The sequence below is a fragment of the Terrapene carolina genome, unplaced genomic scaffold (assembly GCF_002925995.2).
Source record: "Terrapene carolina triunguis isolate 2854851 unplaced genomic scaffold, T_m_triunguis-2.0 Scaffold662, whole genome shotgun sequence".
NCBI classification, from domain to species: Eukaryota; Metazoa; Chordata; order Testudines; family Emydidae; genus Terrapene; species Terrapene triunguis.
The window spans coordinates 2,155,963-2,163,832 of record NW_020665013.1 but is presented as its reverse complement, the minus strand read 5'-3'; the positions used below and the strand labels follow the sequence as shown (position 1 = coordinate 2,163,832).

The 7,870-nt window shown below is 52.7% G+C and overlaps 1 protein-coding gene across 2 annotated transcripts in view; it reads right to left on the bottom strand.

The window, feature by feature from the left end:
• Positions 1–240, bottom strand: part of RPL36 (ribosomal protein L36) — a 6,413-nt gene extending 6,173 nt beyond the window's left edge. Inside the window, exon 1 of one of the 2 annotated variants that reach the window (XM_026659706.2) lies at positions 143–240. The gene's annotated coding sequence lies outside the window, so the exon portion shown is untranslated. Of the gene's footprint in view, positions 1–99 lie in introns of both variants that reach the window. The other variant, XM_026659705.1, reaches the window with a different exon arrangement.
• Between the last annotated feature and the right edge of the window lie 7,630 nt (positions 241–7,870).

Sequence of the window (7,870 nt, the reverse complement as noted above, 5' to 3'; positions counted from 1 at the left end):
GAGCTGCCCCCCATCCAGCCTCCCGGCCCCAGCCAGCGCCCCCGGCTCCCCACACCTCGACCCCCCCGCACCGAGGGGCCCCCCAGCGCCTCCCCGCACCGGATGGACGCGGATTCTCCCGACCGGCCAGCACCGACTTCACCTGCCCCAACGCGAACGGCGCCACACCGGAAGGAGAAGGAGCGAGGTTGTGCGGAGCTCTGGGATATCAACCTCTCCTTCCGGTCCTCCTATGCTGAGGAGAGGGAGAGAGCGCGAGGGGGAGCTGCTAATGGGCTCTCTCTACCTCGCGCTGTGACCATAGAGTCGGGCCTCCCAGGGCGGGGCTAGGAGAGAACCGGGCCCGGCGGTGACCAGATGTCCCGATTTTTGGGTCTTTTTCTTAGGCTAGGTCTACACTACCCGCCTGAATCGGGGGGTAGAAATCGACCTCTCGGGGATCGAATTATCGCGTCTCGTCGGGACGCGACAATCGATCCCCGAATCGACGCGCGTACCCCACCAGCGGAGGTGGGAGTAAGCGTCGTCGACGGGGAGCCGCGGAGGTCGATTTGCCGCCGTCCTCACAGCGGGGAAGTCGGCTGCGATACGTCGAATTCAGCTACGCTATTCACGTAGCTGAATTTACGTATCTTAAATCGACCCCCCCCCGTAGTGAAGACGTAGCCTCATATAGGCTCCTTTTACCCCCACCCCCTGTTCCGAGTGTTCACGTTTGCTGTCTGTCGCCCCAGCTGAGCCGCTCCTGGGGCCCCGGGCCCGTGGCCCCGGCCCCACTCCCAGAGCATAGGGGGGCGAGCCCTGGGCACGCTTTGCCCCCCGCAGCCACACTGGGTCTGACCCATGGCCTGGCCAGTCCTGTGCCCTGGCTGCCCACAGGCTCCCCTCCCTCTTCTCCACTGCCAGCTTCGGGCAGTCACAGGCTAGGGACCCCCAGAACGTGGGGCCTTGACCCCTTGGCTAAGAGCCGTCAATGGACCAATGCTCCAGGAACGTACCGAGTTCAGAACACCCCGGCAAGGATTCCGCAGCGTGCCCCTGCAGTGCATGAAGACAGGCTGGGCTGCCTTTTGTTTTCAACCTGCTGCCTAGTCATATCATCTGGTGACCCTTGTTTTTGTGTTGTGTGAATGGGTAAATAACACTTCCCTATTCACATTCTCCACAGCAGTTGTATTTGTGTGGTGAGGAACACGTATAATCACTCATAGACAGCGGCAGCTGTTTTGTTTATTTTGTTTTAATCAGGAACAGGAAAACTACAGACAACTGCCTTCTAGCAAGGAGGAAGCGGAACTGAACCTCAAGAAAATCCGTGTCTCTCTAAATAACAATTTATGGGTACTAACAAGCACTCTGGTGAACTAGGGGCACCAGAACAAGGGAGGTCAGCCATAAGTGGGTGAGAGGCAAAGAAGAGCAAGTGGGGGGGGGGGTCTCATGGGGAAGAGGTGGCACAGGAGCGGGGCCTCAGGGAAGGGGCAGCATGAGGGTGGGGCCTCGGGGAGAATTGGCAGTGTGGGGGCGGGCCTGGGGAGAAGGGGCGGGGCCTTGGGGAGAAGGGTGATGCAGGGGCAAGGCCTCGAGGGAAGGGGTGGTGTGGGGGCAGCGCAGGAGGGTGAGGCCATGGTTCAGGCACCAGTGGCCCCCACACACTTTTAGGAAGCTTCCGCTGCCCCTGCGGTGAGTGCATTCTTCTGCATAAAACTACAGCACCCCCTCCTCTCTCATATCCCTCCTTAGTCATCACTTTTCTAAACTCAACACCCGGTCTTTTTAATCTCTCCTCATAAGGAAGCTGTTCTATATCCCTAATCATTTTCTTTGCCTTTCTCTTCACCGTTTCCAATTCTAATATATCTTTTTTGAGATGGGGCAACCAGAACTGCATGCAGTGTTCAAGATGAACAATGCTGAACCATACAGTTTACCAACACCCCTACCAGAGAGACCTTGGAAGAGACAAGCTGCAGATTTATGCAGATTCAGAAGACATCATTACCTGGTCATCGTGGGCTATTTTTCCAGGTACATAGAAATAATATACTTGAAAGACATAACATGTTATGAGTAAACTGGAATGCACTTTTGCTCACTTCTGTATTCCTGAATAACTAGTGATGGACAACAGACCACAATTCACTGCAGCAGAATTTAAGTCATTCTGAACAAAATATGATTTGATCATATGACATAAGAATGGCCATATTAGGTCTGACCAGTGGTCCATCTGCCAATATCCTGTCTTCCAACAGGCACCAGTACCAGATGCTTCAGGGAGAATGAACAGAACAGGGCAATTATCAAGTGATCCATTCCCTGTTGAGCAGTCCCAGCATCTGACAGTCAGAGGCGTAGGGACACTAGGAGCCACCATTATCCACTAGTGATGGAGAGGCTGAAAGAGCTGTACAGACAGCCAAGAAAACCCTACAGCAGCAAGATCCATTCCTTGCTCTTCTGAGCTACAGATCAACACCAGTAGCAGCGACTAGATACAGACCAGCACAACTCCTGTTGGGGAGACAACTCAGAACTACTGTTCCAACTTTGGAAAAGAATCTATCTCAAGGTGGGCAGACATGAAGAGAGTAGCTAAATCAGATGCAAAGGCAAAAAGATTTTATGAACATTTTTACAACAGACATGACTCAGACAACTGCCAGGTCTAGAACTTGGAAACCATGTTCATGTCAAATTGGATGGAGAAAAAGGATGGACAACTCCAGCTGGTGTAAAGACAAAGAATTCAGCACCCAAATCATATGTAACTGAGGCTGACAGTGGAGAGTTCAACAGAAACCATCAACATTTACAGTGTGTTCCTCAGAAAGAATAATCAAGAGAGCAAACTCTACAGATGGTAGGTGCAGAACAAGAAGATGACTCAGGGATTCCAAACCAGCTACAGCCAGTCGTTGCAATTAATAGACAGCCAGATGAACAAGTTGTTACATGTTCAGGTCATGTAATTAGAAACCAGTATGATTCAGAGACAGTCAACAGACTGATACATATTGAACTTCAAAGTTAGTGATAGTGTAAATATTGTAAGTGGTAGGAATGTAGAATTTATAGGTGATGTAATGCAGTGCTAAACTGTATTGTACTATTCAGCCAGTAGGTGGCCCTGTGTGTAACATACATACCTGAAGAAGTGAGGTTTTTTTACCCACGAAAGCTTATGCCCAAATAAATCTGTTAGTCTTTAAGGCGCCACCGGACACCTTGTAGTTTTTGTGGATACAGACTAACGGCTACCCCCTGATACTTGATACGTACCTTAGTTAAGCTAACCTCAGCTATACCTGGCAGAGCATTAAAGGATCTGATGATTAAGGGTAAGATTTTGTCATGGATAGTTTTAGTAAAAAACATGGACAGGTTACAGGCAATAAACAAAAATTCACAGAAGTCCCCCCCACCTGTTCCTGACTTTCACTAAAAATATCCCTGACAAAATGGGGAGGTGGGTTCAGCACCCACTGCTGCTGGGGCTCCAGGGTCCCCCGCTGCTGCAGTGAGTGGGAGCTCTGGCCCCCAACTCCCCCGTGTGGTGGCTGAGCAGCTCTGGGAAGTTCCCTGCCACCTGCGGCAGCTGGGCTGCTGCAGGGTCCCCTCACCCGACGTGGCGGCTCAAAGCTGCAGGGACCCGCTGCCTGCTGCAGCTGGGCAGCTGCAGGGGATTCCCCTGCTACGTGCTGCGGGAGCTGCAGAGTTCCTCCACCAGGGCGGGGCTGGGCGATGTGGGGGAGCCGGCTGGGAGCTCCTGCCCCGTGGTAGAAAATGTCACAGAGGTCTCTGGAAGTCACGGATTAAGAACAAGAACAGAAGAATGGCCACACTGGGTCAGACCAAAGGTCTATCCAGCCCAGTATCCTGTCTACCGACAAACATTGAATCTATCTCCCCATGTAAGTACTCTCACACTTCTTATCAAACTGTCTGTACTGGGCTATCTTGATTATCACTTCAAAAGTTTTTTTTCCTCTTACTTAATTGGCCTCTCAGAGTTGGTAAGACAACTCCCACCTGTTCATGCTCTCTGTATGTGTGTATATAGCTCCTCAATATATGTTCCATTCTATGCATCCAAAGAAGTGGGCTGTAGCCCACGAAAGCTTATGCTCAAAAAAATGTGTTAGTCTCTAAGGTGCCACAAGCACTCCTGTTCCTTTTGTCTACCGACAGTGGCCAATGCCAGGTGTCCCAGAGGGAGTGAACCTAACAGGTAATGATCAAGTGATCTCTCTCCTGCCATCCATCTCCACCCTCTGACAAACAGAGGCTAGGGACACCATGACCTCCGTGACATAATCGTAGCCTTGCTGATGATGAATGCAGCGGGTGTGTATGAGAAAGCTCTGCAGCCAGTCCATATCTGGTACAGGAACATGACAGAGGGCATCACTCCTTTAGGTGACAGTGGAAGACAGGCTACAAAAAACAAGAAATCACAAAAGAGCCCTGTAGGCTGGCGCTCTCTAGGAGAGATTTAGCCTCTCAAAGATCCTTTTATGTCTGGGGGGCCCAACTGAAACAGACACCAAACAGCAGGGATCCCTCCCAGCTGGGGGGGGCACGTTATCCCAGTCTTCCCTTGCATCAAAGTGAGGAGAGCCGAGGCACCGAATTCATGAGTTCCCGGGGGGTGCTCAACTCTGAATGTTTAAGTGCTTACAGGGGTGGAGGGGCAGCTGAGCAGGAGTTTGGGTCACAGCAAAGCCTAAATTTGGGTGTTAGGTGGAGCTGGGCCCAGGATCTTCCCACATGGCTCTGATTGCCCTCTCGGGGCCTCAGTCTAGATCAGTGTTTCCCAAACTTTAATATCCTGTGAACCCCTTTCACTAAAATGTTAAGTCTCGCGAACCCCCTCCTAAAAATGAATATTTCCAGGGATTTTCTCCTTTACCTGAGTATAAATTATAAAAGCAGTGATCTTGGAAATATAAAATTTGTTTTATGACATGTTTATTACACACTATTTATTATTAATTATTATTTATCATTACAGTATTTTTATTACATTATGAAAACGGCAAGATCTCACTTTCGTAGCTTGCATCACTTTGAATAAGCCTGTTATAAGACAAGGCTCCTATGTTTCATCAAGGAGTATCAGATGTGAAAGAATGAAGGTATTTAAGAAGCCAACTCAAAGAGTTCCTCCTACACAAGCACTGAGGTCTTGAGCAGTCCAGGCAAACAACGCATGTTACAACAAAACTTAAACTTGTTCTTCATAATAATTTTAAAAACAATACTAGCTGCCTATTTAATTTTAAAAACAGCAAAAAATATCCACCCCCCTTTCCATTTCTTATAAGGACTTTTGAAGTTTAAATCTCCTCAGTGTGATAGATATGCTTGCTTTGATCTGCTTAGCTCTTGGAAGTCCAGGGGCTCCGGGCTGCTGGCCCCGGGCTGCCCTGGGTCCCTAGGGACAGCTCTTTCTGCCATTAGGGAATTTTTCCCCGAGAACCCCCTGTAACATTTCGCGAACCCCCAGGGGTTCACAAACCCCAGTTTGGGAACCACTGGTCTAGATGCAGCATGATGGGTGCAGGTAACAAAGAGCAGAAAAAGAATGGAGAAAGAAGAGGAACATGGGATCAGCTAAGACCCCAGTCCCTCGGGTTAGGCGTGTGCCTATCAGACTGGGATTTGTATTGGCTTAGCACCTGGGGTTGAAAATGTATTTATGATGTGAACTGCGGTAGGACCTAGCACCCCCAGTTGAGGTCCCATTGTACGAAGTGCTGTACATGTATGTAATAAAAGCCAGTCCCCGTTCCAAACAGCGGACAGTCAGAGCCATTACTACACTAGCACTGGGATCAGTGTGTGCACATAAGCTCTTCAGGGCAGGTCCGAGTCTTCCAGCATGGCCTGCACTGTGGGTGCTTTATGGATACAAGAAACATCACCTAGGTTAATGCAACTTAGCCAGAGCTCTGTGGTGGAGCAGGTGGGGTAGGACTCTGCTGGGGGTCCACCTAGGAGAGGCACCAGAGCCTGCTGCAGGAGGAAGGCTGAAGGGGAAGAGCGGGGGAGGAGGCAGGATTGAGTACTGCTCCCTCAGCTGGAGGGAGCTCCACCTGTCCAGTCCCAGAGCTGCAGCGTTCTGCATTGGCAAGCCAAGACTCCCCAGGGATCTAAGCCCTTGGCAGGCCCTGCTTCACAGTCAGAAGTCATGGGCAGCAGCCTGAGTACTGCAGCCTGTGGCAGCCTCCAGCCCTGGCATACTCCCTGGTGGGGTTGGTGCTAGCTGCTGGCTAGCGAGTTTGATGTGGGGCTAGGGCAGGCCCTCAGGCTCTGGAGCCCGGGAAAGCAAGTCATTCACCTGGGCCGGGAGGCTCCTCTGTGCAGCTCAGCCCCAGAGTGCGCTTTGCCCTGCCCTCCCCTGGGGCTGCCAAGGGCTGCCTGGCCTGGACACGAGATCTCCCCACGTAGCACAAGGGCACGGCCAGGACCCTGCGGTGCCCACACAGCATGCAGGGCTAGCACAGTGTTCTGCCTAGCCCACTGCCCACCAGCATTGAGCAGCCAAGCGCGGAGCCCTCAAGAGGTGACACTGCCTCGTACAGCAGCTGCAGAACAGGCTCCAGGGGAGGCCAGGCCCAGCTTGTGAGCGGAGTCCCCTGCCCATAGCTGGCTCCATGCCAGACCCCCATCTCCCCATGCCCCTTGGGCAGCCAGGCCCCCCAGGTCGCCCCTGCCCACTCCTGCCTTACAAGGACCGCTGTGGAGCGGCCCAACAGGGAGGCCGGGTCCCTGTGCCAGCCTGCAGGAAGCCCGGGGACCGCACAGCAGTGGGTGCCCTGCAGGGAGGAGGTGGCCTACTAGCAGCACGGCCAGTGGTGGTCCCTATGCCCCAGGGCACGGCAGTGCTTGCAGCAGAAGCACCCTGGCCCGCACTGCTTCACAGGCCTGCAAGACCCGCAGCCTGAGCCCTACAGCCTGCCCTCTGCACCCGGCAACATGGGCCTAGTAGGCATGCTCCTCAGGATTCAGGGCCAGCTGCGGGAGCTAGCAGGCCCATGTCCACCATCTTCAAGGTAGCTGAGAAAGCCCTTCATGGTCATGGAGCTGCACAAGCAGATGAAGCACATTATCTGCTACGTCAGCAACATCAGTCACTCGGTGAGCCTGGAGCGGCACAGGATGGCCCTGTGCAAGAGCAAGAATCTCTCTGGGAAGCTGGGCTGCAGCACCAACAGCTGATCTTTTGGGGTGACAAGGTGGCACAGCTCATGAAGACCTGCCCCACCTGAGGGAGCCAGTCTGCAATCTTTCATCACCTGCGGTCAGGATGAAAAGCCTCCTTCATGCCAACTTAGCCTCAGGGCCAGCAGCAGCCCCTCGTGTGCCCAGAGAAAAGCCATGTGGAAAGCCAAACTGTGTCCCTCCAATCCCAGCATGGGAGCTGCTTGACCAGCTTAAGCAAGCACTTCCTGTGTCGCCCCAGGGACGGTCAGCCTCAATGATGGGCCTGGGGTGCCCACATCCTGCAATATCCCATGGGAACTTCAGGGAGCACCCAGCATTAAGACGAAGCTGAGCTGGCTGAACCTCCGCTCACTCGACTTGCCTCTGCCGCTTTCCCCTGGGACGGTGCCTGCCCACTGTTGAGGTGGCTAGGAAGAGGATGGCTTGCAACGGTCTGTGCCAGATGGTCTGGGCCACAATTGACCTCAGTTATGGGAACACCCTCAGGGAGCCGACACCTACAGGAAATACTGGGTCTCAAACTTTCCCTAGGCTTTTATGTTTGAATGGATTTCAAACCATTCCATCTGGAACCTGGCTGTTACAAGGCCATAGAGACTATCCAGCCCCGGGAGCACCAGACAAGTGGGATCACTGCCTT